This window comes from Pan paniscus, chromosome 20, assembly GCF_029289425.2.
Source record: "Pan paniscus chromosome 20, NHGRI_mPanPan1-v2.0_pri, whole genome shotgun sequence".
In the NCBI taxonomy this organism is placed as follows: Eukaryota; Metazoa; Chordata; class Mammalia; order Primates; family Hominidae; genus Pan; species Pan paniscus.
Window position 1 is genome coordinate 41439899 of NC_073269.2, and position 17584 is coordinate 41457482.

At 48.0% G+C, this 17584-nt stretch overlaps 1 protein-coding gene across 1 annotated transcript in view; it reads right to left on the minus strand.

Annotated features, from left to right (window-relative positions):
- Nucleotides 1–10228: 10228 nt before the first annotated feature.
- Nucleotides 10229–17584, minus strand: part of KRTDAP (keratinocyte differentiation associated protein) — a 58269-nt gene continuing 50913 nt past the window's right edge. Inside the window, exon 9 of the transcript XR_008955034.2 lies at nucleotides 10229–13049. The gene's annotated coding sequence lies outside the window, so the exon portion shown is untranslated. The remainder of the gene's footprint in view (nucleotides 13050–17584) is intronic.

Genomic DNA, 17584 nt, shown 5'->3' on the forward strand with positions numbered 1-17584 from the left:
TTGCAGTGAGCCGAGATCACACCACTTCATTCCAGCCTGGGCAACAAGAGTAAAACTCCGTCTCAAAAAAAAAAAAAAAAAAAGAATTTAGTTTAGGCTAACTTGCAACATAAATAATTGTACTCTTTCTTATCAGCTAAGTCCAGTCACTATGGCCATAACTCAAATGTTTGAAGAGTCCTGAGACAGTTACAATGCATTATGGGCTGCAATAAAATGCAGCAGAAAGACCCTAAAGAACATACTGAAAGCCTTAACCCAAATACCAATAGGTGACATGCAGAAAGATTGTAACCCAATAGTACTCAGCCAGTGAGGAACTAGGGGAGGGACTTGTGCACTCGGGAATAAATTGCTTGTTGAAATCGCTGCAGGTGTGCCTGCATGCCAGACACCCCATCTTGCAAGGCAGCCATTAAGGTCTCGCTTCTGCTGTTCTCCCATCCCTAAGTCCATTCTTTGGTTTGGACGAGTGAGTTTGTTTCTTTTTCTTTTTCTTTTTTTTTTTCCCCTTTCATCTAGCTGCCAGGCGCCTATCAGTCAGGGCCTCCTTAACCACCCCCTCAAACCCCACCACCGAGGCTCCAGTGCAGTGGCGTGATCTTGGCTCACTACAGCTTCCACCTACTGGGTTCAAGCGATTCTCCTGCCTCAGCCTCCCGAGTAGATGGGATTACAGGCATCTGCCACCACACCCGGCTAATTTTTGTATTTTTAGTAGAGATGGGTTTCACCATGTTAGTCAGGCTGGTCTCAAACTCCTGACCTCAGGTGATCCACCTGCCTTGGCCTCCCAAAGTGCTGGGATTATAGGTATGAGCCACGGCACCTGGCAGAGTTTGTTTCTCACACAATTTACAATCGAGGAGTATTCTGCCATTTTGCAAAGTGTTCTCACATATGTTACCTCATTTATTCTGAGAGAGAGGGAGGATTATTGTGGGAATTGGCTCATGTGATTATGGAGGCTGAGAAGTCCCATCTGTCTGCAAGGTGGGGAACCAGGAGAGCTGGTGGTGTAATTCCGTCCAAATCTGAAGGCCTGAGAACTGATGTCTGAGGGCAGGAGAAGATGCACATCCCAACTCAACAGAGAGAGCAGAGACAGCAAACTTGCTCTTTTTTTTTTTTTTTTTTTTTTTTTTTTTTTGATATGGAGTGCCTGCCACCACACCCAGCTAATTTTTTGTATTTTTTTGTGGAGACAGAGTTTCGCCATGTTGGCCAGGCTGGTCTCGAACTCCTGACCTCAGGTGATGCACTCAGCTCAGCCTCCCAAAGTGCTGGGATTACAGGCGTGAGCCACCACACCTGGCAGAGCCACCACACCTGGCAGAGCCACCACACCTGGCAGAGTCACTGGGTTTTTTTTTATTATTGACTTATTTTTCTCACATATAATTTAGCCTTACCCTAAACAAAAATAAATATTAATAATAGTAACAGCCAGCAATTCTAAGTACTTGCTAGGTACCAGGCATATACATACATACGTACATATGGGATTTTTTGAGACAGAGTCTGGCTCTGTCGTCCAGGCTGGAGTGCAGTGACACAATCACAGCTCACTTCAGCCTCAACCTCCTGGGTTCAATCAATCCTCCCACCTCAGCCTCAAAAGTGGCTGGAAATATAGGTACATGCCACCACACCCAGCTAATTCGTTTGTATATTTTGTAAGGGCGAGATTTTGCCCTATTGCCCAGGTTGGTCTGGAACTCCTGGGCTCAAGCGATCTGCCCACCTCGGCTTCCCAAAGTGCTGGGATTACAGGCATAAGTCACTGTCCCCAGCCCAGTACGTATGTTTATAGACAACTATAAATATATGTATACACACAACATGTGGTTGTGTAGAGATGTGTAACACACATACACACAAACATATACATATTCATTTCAATCCTCACAGCAAACCTACAAGGTAGGTATATTAGTCTCCTCGTTCTACAAATGAGGAAACTGAGGCCCAGAGAAGATGAGTGCCCTTGCCCAAGGTGACACAGCCAACAAGTAGCTGCCAGGACTCCAGCCCACAGGGCCAGCTCCAGAGTCCACGCTTTTAACCCCTGAAATCATGAGTTTAATGGCTTAGCTACAGGTTAAGTCACTTGCCAGGGAACCCAGAGCTAGCAATGGGATGGGAACTGAGATGTGAATCCCAGTAGTCTAACCTCAAAACCTGCGTGTTTAGCTCCTACATGCATTCCCATATGGGTTATGGACAGCTCTACTAATGGAAGAGGGCGCTGGACTGCGGTGGAATTGTGAAAGAACTAGCGACGTGGAGAGGGGCTTGAAGCTCAGCCTAAATAAATGTTGGGGACAGCCCCCACTGACAGCTGGACTTGGCCCGCCATCTTCCCTTCTTGGTACCTCTCAATCTTTCGTAAAAATAAACCAAAAGCTAACGTTCACCACTTCATGCCATGCAAACAACTGTTTTTGGTTTTGTTCTTCAAATATAAAATAACATGAAACATGCTTTGTCAATGTACTTACCCCATCCCATCCCACACTCTCTCTTCCCAAATACCCCCTTCACCCTCCACTCTTCAGAGATACTAGACGGGGTGGCTCAGCAGGGTTGGGAACAAACACTGGCCAACGTAAGGCTTCTGAATACTCCGCAGCACCAGACAGTCTGTCTTCAGCACGATCCCCCGTTAACCCCAGGAAAGATGTGCACGTGACAGGGGCGGGGTGCGTCATGGAAGCCTGACGTTCCTCATGCCAGATCAGACGGGAAGGCTGTAAAAGGGGGAAGGTGAGTCCAGCTGGCAGAAAGCAGGAGGAACGCAGCCTTGCTCCAGGTTCGTACTCCCATACCTGAAACGCCTCCTCCTTCTCCCGCCTACCCAGGCTGAACACCTGGAGAGGGGCAGGGTAGGAATGCTCCCTAGGTGACCAGAGTGGAGAGGAGGACGCTGAAGGGGTCTAAGGATCACGAGACCGCGTGTGGCTTGACTTCTTCCCCAAGTGGAGATTCCTCGATCATCCTCAGAGCCTGTGGTCCCTTCCATCTAGTCAAGAGTGGGCAGGAGGCCAGGCGAGACAAAACTCAAGGGGAAAGCCGCACTCATTTTTATCAACATCTCCTTGCCAGGAAGCTTGTGGTATTCACTCAAATCCAGGACATGATAAACATTTACAGAAAATAATAAAAGCAGATGATGTGAGGACAGTCAAGAGACGCAAAGGACCCTTATGCTCCCCCTCCTCATCTAGAAAGTGGGTCTGCATGGAGTGTAACAGCAGAATCTGACATAGCTGACTCCACCCTGCTTCTAACCTCACAAGCTAATGGCCTTTGTCATTCCTGCACATCAGCCAAGCTAATCATGGGAAGAATTTAGTTTACAGTTTAACTTTAAAGCAAGGATGACAATAGTCCCTTCCCAACACTCACCCCCAAGGAGATAAGGAGGGCGTACACACTAGCAGCTACGTCTTATTAAAGATTTATAGGAACATTGTGACCTCAGCAGGACAAAGAAGTTGCACAATGCCCCTCCTCGGACACTCACTGCCACCCAGATGTCCGCGATCATCGGTCACCTCTTGATCTTAAACCCCACTCTCTTCCCCCTTCCCTAATGTAAAAGGAGCCCCAAATTCTATTACTTAAGATGGTTCTCAGGACACTAGGTCTGCTGTCTCCTCAGTCTGCTGGCTTTCTGAAATAATGTCATTTTTCCTTCCCCCAATATCTTGTCTCTTGATTTATTGGCTGTTGTGCAGAGATTGGTATGAGCTTTGGATTCAACTGCAGGAGGACAGTGAAGCCAGAAGAGAGAGAGAGAGAGAGAGAAAGAGAAATGAGCAGCTGCTGAATCATGAGGCCTTCCCTAATGGCAGGGAAAGAAGAAAGTTTTGACAGACAGTGGGGCAAGACACTCGCACACAAACAGGAAGCCAGAGGAATCCTTAAAACCCACACATCATACAAAAATAAAGAAAGAAAATAAAACATAATAAAAGAAATGAAACCCATACATCAGATCACTTACTCCTCTGCCTTATACCCTTCAAGAGTTTCCTATGACTTTGGGAATAAAATCCAAATCCTTACCTTGGACAACAAGGCCCTGCATGATGTGCTTTCCCTCCACCCCCTCCACCCCCAGCTGTCACGTCTCTGACCTGGTTTCCCATCACTTCCCTCACGCTCATTCCCACCCCACCCCCCCAGCCACACTGGCCTCCTTTCGGTTTCTCCATCACACCAAGCTTCGTATCGCCTCAGGGCCTTTGCAAAAAATGTCCCATCTGCCCCGAGTGTTCCTCCCCCAGCTCTTCCATGGAGAGCACCTTCAGGCCTCGGCTCAAATGTCACCCCTTCAAGGACATTTCCCTGCTGCCCCCAGCACAGTTTATTCTATCATCCAATTCTATTTCCTTCCGAAAGCGTGCCCCACATTACCTCCTATATTACTGTAGAGACTATACTAGTGTCTCACCCCTCCCCACAACTACAATGTCAATTTCATGAAGGCAAGAACCATGTCTTCCTTTAAAAAAAAATAATAATAATCAGAGTCTCACTCTGTCCCACAGGCTGGAGTGCAGTGGCACAATCTAGGCTCACTGCAGCTTTGATCTCCTGGGCTCAAGTGATCCTCTGACCTCAGCTTCCTGAGTAGCTGGAACTAAAGGCATGCACTACCACATCTGGCTAATTTTTGTATTTTTTTGTAGAGATCAGGTGTCACCACGTTACCCAGGCTGGTGTTGAACTCCTGAGCTCAAGCAATCCACCTGCCTTGGTCTCCCACCAAGTGCTGGGATCATAGGCATGAGCCAACACACCCAGCCACAATACCTGTCTTGTGTTGCTGTATCCCCAACCATCCATGGAGAGATGAAAATGCATGATCTGGTTGTTACCTTGCACTCAGCTGCCTAATCCAAGAGACATGCAGGTGACTTTGAGAAGGCTGGGGCTGTCTTGGGCCCATGGAATTCAGATAGAAGACACTGGAGAAAGGAGAGGAGGTGGCACAGGGACCAGACACAGAGCACTGGAAAGGAGAGGATGTGCAGGAGCAAGAGCTGAGCCGGATTTTCCAGACAGCGGCAGACTCGGGGGAGCTGCCTGGACTTGGGGCATTTTTTCTGGGCTGGCCCTGGACTTAGAGAATATTTTTGTGATTTAGCGGCCCCAATTTTTGTTAAATGTCTTCTGCTGACTGAGAGATTAACCTGCTTTGACTGGGCCATGCTAAAAAATGAACAGGAATTTGATATAGTCCAGTGTGGAGGTGGAGAGGGAGGGAGGTGAAGAAAGAACAGAAGGAAGGGGTAAGACACACTGAGGAGGAGATGGAAGTTACCTGAGGGGATCCTCCAAAGAAGAAAGGGTGGGCTATGCAAACAGTGGATGTAAAAAGACGCCTGGAGGAAGTTAGGACTTGGATTTCTAGGAGAGATTAATTCGACTTGTAGGAGCAGGGATTTGGGGAGAGGCAGAGGGCTCTGCTGCCTCTGAAAGAGCTCACCAAGTGCGCTCCCTCTCTCTGACAAAGGACCCCTGTGGATAAGAAAGCTCTCTGCCCTAGAGAAGAAGAGCAGTCAAGGTGCTTACAGGCTCTTTCCCGAAGACTGAAGACCTTTCCCAGGGTGGACTGTGGTGCCCTTCCCTGTGCAGGCACCCTGACCACTGTGTGTTCAGAGAAGAGGGATGTGGCACACACACCTGAGAAGCACTGGGACTCCTGCGAGACCAAGTGGGAGGTTGCCACTCCTGGGGACCATCTGATGGGAAGCAGCGGTGAAGAAAAGGGAATGGCGTCCGGATGTGGATGGAGGCAGGTGCTTCTACTGCTGCCCGGCCAGAGAGGAGCATCCCCAGAGGGTCCGTCCCTAGCCAGGCTGGAAGCTTGTCTCTGCGCATCTGGTCCCCTCTCGAAGCAGTTCTCAAAAGCCGTTGAGACACACTGCTGGGATGTGGCAACACACCAAGAGGCAAGAAATGTAAGTCCATGATTCCTGGTAATACTGAAAAAACTAGGCTTTGGAAGTTTAAGTAAACAAAGAAATGAGAGGATACAAGGTAAGCTCTTACAACGTCACTGTCAGTTATGAGTATGCTGTTATGCTTTCTTTTGAGCCAGAGTCTCGCTCTTTTGCCCAGGCTAGAGTACAGTGGCGCGATCTCGGCTCACTGCAACCTTTGCCTCCCGGGTTCAGGCGATTCTCCCGCCTCAGCCTCCTGAGTCACTGGGATTACACATGCCCGCCACCACACCCAGCTAAATTTTTTTGTATTTTAGTACAGACAGGGTTTCACCATGTTGCCCAGGGTGGTCTCAAACTCCTGAGCTCAGGCAATCTGCCCACCTCAGCCTCGCAAAGTGCTAGGATTCCAGGCGTGGGCCATCATGCCTGGCCCCCATTACACTTTCTAGAGAGAGGAAGTACTAACCTCACAGTGCAGACTGGAGACTGCACAGCACATGCGCAGATGCTCTTGACAGAGGATGCCTCCCTCTGTGCTGGGGAACTCATCCTTGCCCATTCAGTTTCCGTGGCTCAAGCAGGCTGATGTCAGCCCTTGGCGACGCTGTCGGCGTGTGTGACCCACAAATCATTCAGAGGCAGCAGAGCCAGCCTGGAGATCCGGGCTGTGACTTCAGGACAGGAGACCCTCTCTCTGCACAGGTTATTATCCTAAACTGCCAAAGGTCACTGTGTGAAGCAATTTTACTAAGAGCCACCAAACCCCTCTCTTCCCTCCAACCAAGTTCATTCACCCTTCTCAGAAGAGCCCAAGAGACCTCTGTGAGAGTGACAGGAGTTGGTGATGGTGCAACTTGCAGAACGCCATGTTTGTTAGCGCCTTGTCTTCATGTGGCCGGAGGGCACTCCTGAAGCTTCAAACTCCTGTAAAAACGCTTCCTGTCCAGGGAGGGTGGTATGGGAAGTCTGAGGTGGCTGGGAGAGGAACTGGCGAAGTAAGGAGTTGGAGCAGGAGTCAGAGAGACATGGGATGGGGAAACTCACAAGCAGACTCCACCCCAGTCAGGGAACCTCACTCACCGTTCCATTAAGGGCTGGAAAAGGAGGCACCGACAGGTGTCTCACAGAAGCGAATGGTAGCTGTTCAGGAGGCTGGACCCAGGAAAAAGGACATAAAATCGGGGAGGTGCCTCACCCTAATTTTTCTCAACTCCAGCAGAACCTTCTTAGAGAGCCTCACTCAATTCCACATTTCTCCTCCTCTCAGACAAGCCCGGCAACTCCGTCCACGTCCTTTGCTGAATGGAGCCAGCGTGGTCACTTCTGCCCTATCGAGGAAGCTGAAGGCCCTGGCCCATCTCTGACAGCTCAGGGCACATGAAAGCCTTGCCTCTGCCTAGTCTGCCCTCTGCTTCCCCACCAGCGTCATCTGTGGCCCACGGCTCTTGGCTGGACCTGCACTGAAGGACACAGCTGGTCAGAGCTACACAACAGGGTGGCTGTCCCTCCACGCTCCATGTGTGGTGGCTGCTGCAGCAGGATACAGCCAGCCTCCTGGCTGCTATCCCACAGTGCTATGGTTGATTGCGTTCTTACACTGGAAGATAAACAGTGCTTGTGTCAAAGAAAATAGAAACAAGGCTGAGCATGGTGGCTCATGCCTGTAATCCCAGCACTTTGGGAGGCGGAGGTGGGCGGATCACCTGAGGTCAGGAGTTTGAGATCAGCCTGTCCAACATGGCGAAACCCCATCTCTACTAAAAATATAAAAATTAGCTGGGTGTGTTGGCATGCGCCTGTAACCCCAGCTACTCGGGAGGCAGAAGCAGAAGAATTGCTTGAAACCGGGAGGCAGAGGATGTAGTGAGCCAAGATCGCACCACTGCACTCCAGCCTGGGAGTGCTCATATGAGCACTTACTCTACAGAGACGCTGTCTCACAAAAATAAATAAATAAATAAAATAAAATAAATAAATAAAAAAAAGAGGTAGAAGCTGGAAAAGTGGTTATCTTAGGAGTGGAAGGTTTGCTGACTGAGAGGGAACAAAAGGGCCTCTAGGGTGCTGAAAATGGCCTGCATCTCAACCTGGGTGGTCATACACAAATGTACAGATATGTTAACATGCATCCAGCTGTATCCCTAAGATGAGCTCACCTTTTTGTATGTATGTTACCTGTTAATAACACAATTGATAAAAGCCCCCTCTGAAATCCCACATCTTCCTATGGCTACCATAGATATTTTAGGCTTATAATTGGTTTTGCTCCCCATATTTGCTATTCAAGATCTGTATAATTTTGGAACTCTCCCCTTTTTCCTTGCCAACAGAGTCCCAATTTTGTTAGGTTCGGGAAGTGCCCAATTAATACTCATTTGCCCAAACTCTCTTGCGGCTAGGAATTGCCATGAGATACAATGTCAGCCAGTTGGAAATAAGTACACATCTGCTGGGTAGGGCTTCCAGAAAAGCTATCATTTTCCTTTTTCCTTCTTTAGAGACAAGGTCTCGCTGTGTGGCCCAGGCTGGAGTACAGTGGTGCCATCACAGCTCACTGCAGCCTCCCATTCCCAGGCTCAAGCGATCCTCCCACCTCAGCCTCCCAAGTAGCTGGAACTACAAGAGTGCACCACCACACCCAGCTAGATTTTTTTTTTATTTTTTGTAGAGATAGGGGGTCTTACTCTGTTGCCCAGGCAGGTCTCGAACCCCTGGCCTCAAGCGATCCTCTTGCCTCGGCCTCTCAAAGTGCTGGAATTACAGGCGTGAGCCACTGCATCTAGAAAAGTTGTCATTTTCCTGCTTGAAAAAGGGATAGATCCATCTCTCATACATCTTTTGCTCTCTGTCCTCCCTGCCCCCTGTTTTTCTCTCAGAATGTAGATGCTTCTTAGGACCATGAAGCGAAAGCCAAGATCTGGGGATAGTGAAACAGACAGCCAGAGGACCCCAGGCTGTGGATGGATGAGTGATCCTGAGCAGCAGCCCTGGACATGGGTTCCCTAATTCCTTCACGTCCCATGAGAAAAATAAATCTCTATGTGTTTAAGTCTCTGTTATTTGGGCATATTTGACAGTCCTCAAATGAGATATAAGGGTTTTATCTTCATAAATGGCAAAGACTTCTAGAGACAGAAGGGAAGGCTTCTGGGTGCTAATTCACTGTGGCTTCATATCATCAAGTAGCAAGGGCTCAAGGAAAAAAAAAGTGGGGGAAGGAATCCCCAAGACATTCCCAAAATTAAGACTACATTCTCCCCTCCCACCTTCTCCTGAGAGCAGTCTTCCCTGCTTCCTATGGAATCTGAATTCTTCTGGCAGTGGAAAAGGCTCAGGGAAGATGGCTCAACGTGAAGAGGATCTCAGTTCACGTAAACTTTACCAAGAGCGGGTCTTAGAGTGTTATGTCCACTGCATCACTGTTTCTCAATCTATTTTTAACCACTTCCCACTTCTGATAAACAGAAACTTTACTTTCTGGTTTGCATTAAGAAAACCAGGGCTTTTCTCTCTCTCTTGGAAAATTTCCAAGCATTTTGAAACGTGCTGCCATCTCCCCTGGTGTGACACCCGGGAGTTTCTGATATCCTCCCTGCACTTCCTGAAAATCTGCCGTCTAATTTAAGTTTCCTAAGATTCTGCAAAGTAGACAGAAACCCTGGTGACTCCAGCGATACCACAACTCTTAGGGGAAGATGAGTCATGTATGTGGCAGAAGCAGGTAATGGAGGAAAACAGAGACAAGGTTGGGCTGGGGAAAGGAACACAGAGCAACTAGTTTTGCCCCCCATCTGGTGTGCCTTTTGCAGGATCAGCCAGCACCTGACTGCAAGTTTCCGCCTCCAGACACTCTGCTGCCTCTCCTCCCTGGCTCAGGGTCAGCACTGAAAGTCAGCCCAAGGAAACGACCAGCTGCCTTCTGGCCCTTATCAAGGGTGGTGTGAAGCCACGCTAGCTACCCAGGGGTCTGGCCCGGAAGCGGCAGGGGGAGGGCTTTTTAGTCCTGTGTCTAGTCCAGTGGTCACCTCGGCACGGACAGCAGATGGAGAAGGGGGCTCGGGGAAGGAGGAAAAGGTCAGGCGAACTCTCCAGGATTCCTGGAATAAACATTCCTTCTCCCAAGCTCTTCATTCTGTTTCACAATCAAATCCAGAGTCTTATAAGCATTCATGGAAACCATGAAAGCAAACAACTTGGTAAACGGTAGACAGAAACAGTAAATAGAATCTTCCCTCTACTTCCTGTGTATCCAGAATGTTTAGAGACAGGGAGTGGGGACTGACGACAGATTGCAGCATCTGGGATCTGGGGCTATGGCAGGAACAAGGACATGTGGAAGGCTGGGAGTTGCCTGGGTCTTGGGAGTCTGGGGTTGAAGGTTATTCCTTCATGGTTTCAGGGAAAGAGTGAAGGCCACTGGCAAGAAGCCTGGTAACCACACAGACACACCCTGCAGGAAGCAGGTGACACCATCTCACACCCTGACCTGTCCCCCATGTCCTCCTCTGTGGGATGCATAGGACTTCCAGGGGCTGCCAAAGAAGTTGGGTCTAACCTGGGCCCTCACAGTACAGTGGCGAGTGTAGTGCGGTGGTAAAGACCCTGGACTCCAGCTGGACGCGGGGGCTCACGCCTGTAATCCCCACACTCTGGAAGGCCTAGGTGTGCAGATCGCTTGAGTCCAAAAGTTCAAGACCAGCCTGGGCACATGGTGAAACGCCGTCTCTACAAAAAATACAAGCATTAGCCGGGCATGGTGGCGCACTGTAATCTTGTAATCCCAGCTACTCGGGAGGCTGAGGTGGGAGGATTTCTGAAGTCGCAGGTTTCAGTGAGCCAAGATAGTGCCACTGTACTCCAGCCTGGGTGACAGAGTGAGACCCTGTCTAAAAAAAAAAAAAAAAAAAAATTAGCCAGGCATGCTGGCGTGCACCTGTAATTCCAGCTACTCCAGAGGCTGAGGCAGGAGAATCACTTGAGCGTGGGAGGCAGAGATTTCAGTAAGCCATGATTGTGCCCCTGCACTCCAGCCTGGGCAACAGAGCGAGACCCTGTCTAAAAAAATAAAAAATAAAAAAAGCCCATGGACTTTCTAGTTCAGAGTTCAGTTCCTCCGTCCACCAGATGCATGACTCCAGGCAAATCACTTCTTTCTCTACATACTTCAGCTTCCTCGTCCATTAAAGGGGATGAGTGTGTAACTTCCTGGGATGTTTTAAGATTTACATGAGTTCATCTTTGCAAAGCTTTTTGCATGGCACTTGATACACAATGTCATACCATACAATAAATGTTGGCTGCTATGTCTGCTAAGTCCTCTGTCTGTTGTAATGAATTGCCAAAAACTTGGTGGCTTAACATAACAGAAATTTATTCTCTCACAGTACTGAAGACCAGAAGTCCAAAACCAGTGTCACGGGGCTGAAATCAAGGTGCAGGGTCTCCTAATTTTCCCTCCTTTTTTCTCTGTCCTGACCAAGAAACAGAGTGCCTTGACCAACCTGCGACCCAGCCAGCTGCGTGTTTTCTCTGCAGACTTGAACCCAAGCCAGGGCTTGAACATTCCCAGGCACTGATAAAGGTGTTTAGACACTGAAAGAAACCAGCCCTGGCCCTGGGCCAAATTCCTTAAACCCTCATGCAAACCCTTCCCTTGCCCCCTCCCTTTTCTCTCACTGTTCGTCTTGAGGATGCTGCAGCCCACTCTGCAAATTCCCCTCCGAAATGCTTTGCACTAATCACCCTAGCATTTGGTGCTTCTTGCTTTGGGAACCCATCTGGCCCCATCTTGGGATGGTTTGGGGAACTCCTCGGCAGAAACTCCCTTGCCACAGCTTTTAGGGGTGACTCCAGCCAGATCCGGCTGGGATGGAACACAGGTGTTCAGCAGGATTCCATTTCTCCGGAGGCTCTTGAGAAAATCCATTCTTTGCCTCTTCCAGCTTCTGGTGGGTGCTGGCTTGCAGCTACATCACTCCAGTCCTCCGTGATCACAGCATCTTCTCCCCTTCTGTCTGATTTCTCCCTCTACCTCTTTCTTTTTGTGATTACATTTAGGACCATCTCAGATAGTCCAAGATTATCTCCCCATCTAAAGATTCTTTTTTTTTTTTTTTTTTTTTTTTTTTGAGACAGAGTCTCACTCTGTTGCCAGGCTGGAGTGCAGTGGCACGATCTCTGCTCACTGCAGCCTCCACTTCCCGTGTTCAAGTGATTCTCCTGCCTCAGACTCTGGAGTAGCTGGGATTACAGGATTACAGATGCACACCACCATGCCTGGCTAAGTTTTTGGATTTTTAATAGAGATGAGACGGGGTTTTGCCATATTGGCCAGGCTGGTCTCGAACTCCTGGCCTCAAGTGATCTGCCTGCCTCGGCCTCCCAAAGTGCTGGGAACACAGGTGTGAGCCAATGCGCCCAGTTCTGCCTCCTTCTTTTTGTGATTATGTTTAGGGCCATCTCAGATAGTCCAAGATGACCTCCCCATCTCAAGCTTCTTAATCCCAACTGCAAAGTCCCTTTTGGCCGTGGTTCCAGGGATTAGGATATGGGTCTCTTTTGGGGGGACCATCATTTGGCCACCACAGCTGGTGTGATTGGCCAGGAGTGAAGTCTAATAAACAGAACTCAGGTGGACGGAGAGTGGAGGAAGGAGAGGTCTCTGCAGAGAGAGGTTGGGGTATGGCTACCGGCAGTGGGTGGGAACAACCACAGAGGCCCACCACCAAGGCCACAGAGACAGAGTCTGCAGAGTTCTCCCAAGAAGCTAGCCTTGAGACGCTCCTTTTAATTTTCTTCTTCAGCAATGCACCAGCCCGGGGATGGGTTCTGTAGGGACTGTGGAAGTGAAGGACCCCACGACTGGAGTGACAGGGGAGGCTGCATAATAGACAACTAAAAGAGAAGATGCACGGAGAGGGGTGGGCATAAACTGTTACCTTCACAGTGGGTGAGCTCCTCTGGTGAGGCCTCTGCAGGGCTCAGAAAGGGTGATACGCAAATGAACTCAGGTGAACTGCACTGGCACAGAAGCCATTACGTCTCAAAGTCCATCCGCACGTGCTGATCTAGATTCACCTTCCCTCTTCATCCCTAGGAGAGTTCCATTTCTCTCTGGCATCCTGTACTTCCTTATTAATTGTCATTTATTTAAAATTGCACACTGGGTGCAATGGCCCACACCTGTAATTCCAGCACTTAGGGAGGCCAAAGCAGGAGAATCGCTTGAGGCCAGGTGTTTGAGACCAGCCTGAGAAACACAGCAAGACCCTGTCTCTACAAAAAATAGCAAATTAGCCAAGTGTGGTGGCCAAGCCCATAGTCTCAGCTACTTGGGAGGCCGAGGTGGGAGGACCGCTGGAGCCCAGGAGGTCGAGGCTGGAGTGAGCTATGATCACACCACGCACTCCAGCCTGAAGTGACAGAGCGAGACCCCCACCTCTAAAAATAATAATAATCAGCCCAGACATGGTGGTTCACACCTGTAATCCCAGCACTTTGGGAAGCCAAGGTGAGAGTATGGCTTGAGGCCAGGAGTTTGAGACCAGCCTGGGCAACATAACAAGACCCCATCTCTACCAAAAATAAAAATAATAAAAACATTTAGAAATAATAATAATAAAACAAAGTTACATATCTCAAATCCTAAGTGATCCTCTCTGCCCCGGGTGCACATTCTCCCTTATCCATGCCATCCTCAATCCCCTCAACCCCTGGCGACTGCAACACCCTCCTAGCGGATCCCTCTGCTTCCAGTTCTGTCCTTCTAGGGAGCATTCTTCACACAGTAGCAGGCTTGATCTTCTAGAATCATACATCACATCACATCATTCCCCTCTTATGGCCCTAAGTGACTTCCCACTGCTCAAAAATGGAGTCTTAAGGCCGGGTGCAGTGGCTCACACCTGTAATCCCAGCATTTGGGAGGCTGGCAATTGTTTCATTCATTCACTCATTCAACAAATATATATCCACCCCCTAGGATGTGCCAGGATCTGTGCCAAGCATTGGAAATATCATGGTTGAAAAATACAGATGGGTCCAGGCGCAGAGGCTGACGCCTGTAATCCCAGCATTTTGGGAGGCCGAGGCAGGCGGTTCACCTGAGGTCAGGAGTTCAAGACCAGCCTGGCCAACATGCTGAAACCCCGTCTCTACTAAAAATACAAAAATTAGCAGGGCATGGTGACAGACACCTGTAATCCCAGCTACTCAAGAGGCTGAGATGGGAAAATCAATTAAACCCAGGAGGCAGAGGTTGCAATGAGCCAAGATCGCGCCACTATGCTCCAGCCTGGATGACAGAGCAAGACTCCGTCTCAAAAAAAAAAAAAAAAAAAAAGGTATATAGCCTGGATCATCAGTGCTGACCATGAGGAAAAAGGCCCTGTGGCTTTTGCTGCAAGTCCCTTAAACCACAAGACAGCTGTCAAGTGATTACACGTCCAGGATGTCTTAACAGGTCCCAGAAAAAGATAAATGAGGCATCTGAGGACAAGCATCCTCTGAGCTTTTGAAATGGACTTATCTCCATTCTGAAGCCACTCTCATCCATCTATCCTCCACTGTCATCCAGGAAATTGTTACTAAGGGCCTAACATGTTCCAGGCTGCACGCCAGGCCCTGAGGATGCAATGGTGAGCAAAGCAGCTGTGTTCCCTGCTTTGTGGACAGTCTCATAAGGGGAGGTAGACTTCACATCCATCTTAATGCAAATCCTCATGCTAATGAACACATTATAATAAACTGAGACGTGGGACATAGGAAGGAATAGTAAAAGATGCTATGAGAGCAACAAACAATGAGAAAATAAACTCTAAAAAAATTAAATTTACAGCTGCCTCCAAAATATTTAGAATCATGCAAAACCTCTATGCTGACAACTAGAAAGCATTGCTGAGAGGAATTAAAGACCTAAATAAATGGAGAGAGATGTCCAGTGTCAATGATCCCAAATTGATCTATGGATTCAGTGTGAGCCCATTCAAAATTCCAGCAGGCTTTTCTGTAGAAATTGATTTTAATATTTATATGAACATGCAAATGACCCAGAATAGCCACAGCAAATTTAGAAAAGAAGAAGGAAGTTGGAGGACTTACTCTATTTCAAGACTTATTATGAAACTATAGTAATCAAGACTGTGTGCAGGCTGGGCACAGTGGCTCGTGCCTGTAATCCCAGCACTTCGGGCGGCCGGGGCACGTGGATCACTTGAGGTCAGGAGTTGAAGACTTGCCTGGCCAACATGGCGAAAACCTGTCTCTAATACAAATACAAAAATTAGCCAGGGGTGGTGGCAAGCGCCTGTAATCCCAGCTACTCAGGAGGCTGAGACAGAAGAATTGCTGGAACCCAGAAGGAGGAGGGTTCAGTGAGCCGAGATCACGCCACAACACTGTAGCCTGGGAGACAGAGCAAGACTCCATCTAAAAATAAAAATTTTAAAAAATAATAAAAATAAATAAATTTTAAAAATACCATGTGCAAATGATGAAAGGCAAGACACAGAGTCTCTCAGAAGAATAGAGAGTCCAGAAATAGTACCACACACACATACAACCAATGGGTTTTTAGTACAGGTGCCGCGGCAATTCAACAGGGAAAGAAAAATCTGGAATAATTGGATACGGAGTTAAAGCTTCTTAGGACATAAAAGCACAAACCATAGAAGAAAAACCAGATAAATTAGACCTTGTCAAAATGTAACACTTTTTTGCTTTTCAAGAGACAATTAAGAAAATGAAGGCCAGGCACAGTGGCTCATGCCTGTAATCCCAGCACTTTGGGAGGCCGAGGTGGGCAGACTGCTTGAGCTCAGGAGGTCGATGCCAGCTTGGACAAAATGGCAAAACCTCATCTGTACAAAAAATAGAAAAATTAGTCAGGCATGGTGGCAGGTGCCTGCAGTCCCAGCTACTTGGAGGGCTGAGGCGGAAAGGTCACCTGAGCCTGGGAGGTCAAGGCTGCAATGAGCTGTGATGGAGCCACTGCACTCCAGCCTGGGCAACAAAGTGAAACTCTGTCTCCAAAAAAAAAAAAAAAATTAAAAGAAGAGAAAAGTCACAGAATGGCAGAAAATATTGGTAATATATACATCTGACAAATGACTAGTACCCAGAATATAATAAAGAACTCTCAGAACTCAACTATATGAAAATAATCCAATTTTTCTTTTCTTTTTTTTTTTTTTTTTTTTTTGAGACAGAGTTTCACTCTGTTGCCCAGGCTGGAGTGCAGTAGTACGATCTTGGCTCACTGCAACCTCTGCCTCCTGGGTTCAAGCGATCCTCCTGCCTCAGCCTCCCTAGTAGCTGGGATTACAGGCGCCCGCCACCACGCCCAGCTAAATTTTGTATTTTTAGTAGAGATGAGGTTTCACTATGTTGGCCAGGCTGGTCTGAAACTCCTGACCTCAAGCAATCCACCCACTTCAGCCTCCAAAAATGCTAGGATTACAGGTGTGAGCCACCATGCCCAGCCTAAAATTTTTTAAATGAGCAAAATATTTAAACAGACATTCCACGAAAGAAGATATACAAATGGCTCATAAGTACTTGAAAAAATGCTTAACACCAATAATCATCAAGAAAGTATAAATTAAGACCACAACAAAGGCCGGGTATGGTGGTCCACACCTGTAATCCCAGCACTTTGGGCAGCTGAGGCGGGCAGATCACCTGAGGTCAGGAGTTCAAGACCAGTCTGGCCAACATGGCAAAACCCCATCTGTATTAAAAATACAAAAATTAGCCAGGTGTGGTGGCACGTGCCTGTAATCCCAGCTACTCAGGGGGCTGAGGCACGAGAATGGCTTGAGCCCAGGAGGTGAAGTTTGCAGTGAGTGGAGATGGCGCCACTGCACTCCAGCCTGGGCGACAGATCGAGACTCTGTCTCACACACACACACAAAAATACCATGGCATACTTATTAGAATGCCTACAATTAAAAACTAACAATTGTCAAGTGTTGGTGAGGATGTGGAGCAACTGAAATGCTCGTAGGCTGCTGGTGGGAATGCAACATGGCACAGCTACTTTGGAAAACTGGTAGTTTCTTTAAAAGTTAATAAAACGTTTTACCATACCACCTGGCCAATACACTGCCAGGTATTTGCCCAACAGCACTGAAAACATTTCCACACAAGAATGTTCTTAACAGCTGTATTCATACTAGACAAAAACTTTTTTAAAAAAACCCAAACCAACCAAATATCCATCAACAGATGAATGGATAAATAAAATAGGAAATATCCTTAAAACAGAATACTATTCAGCAATAGAAAAGATGCTTTACCTATAAGAGGGGAATCGAAATCTAGGAGGTCAGGGCCTTTTTTTTTTTTTTTTTTTTTTTTTTTTTTGAGACAGAGTCTTGCTCTGTCGCCCAGGCTGGAATGCAGTGGCGCAATCTTGGCTCACTGCAACCTCCGCCTCCTGGGTTCAAGTGATTCTCCTGCTTCAGCCTCCTGACTAGCTGGGATTACAGGCGTGCGCCACTATGCCCGGCTAATTTTTGTATATTTAGTAGAGACGGGATTTCGCCATGTTGGCCAGGCTGGTCTCGAACTCCTTACCTCAGGTAATCCACCTGCCTCGGCCTCCCAAAGTGCTGTGATTACAGGTGTGA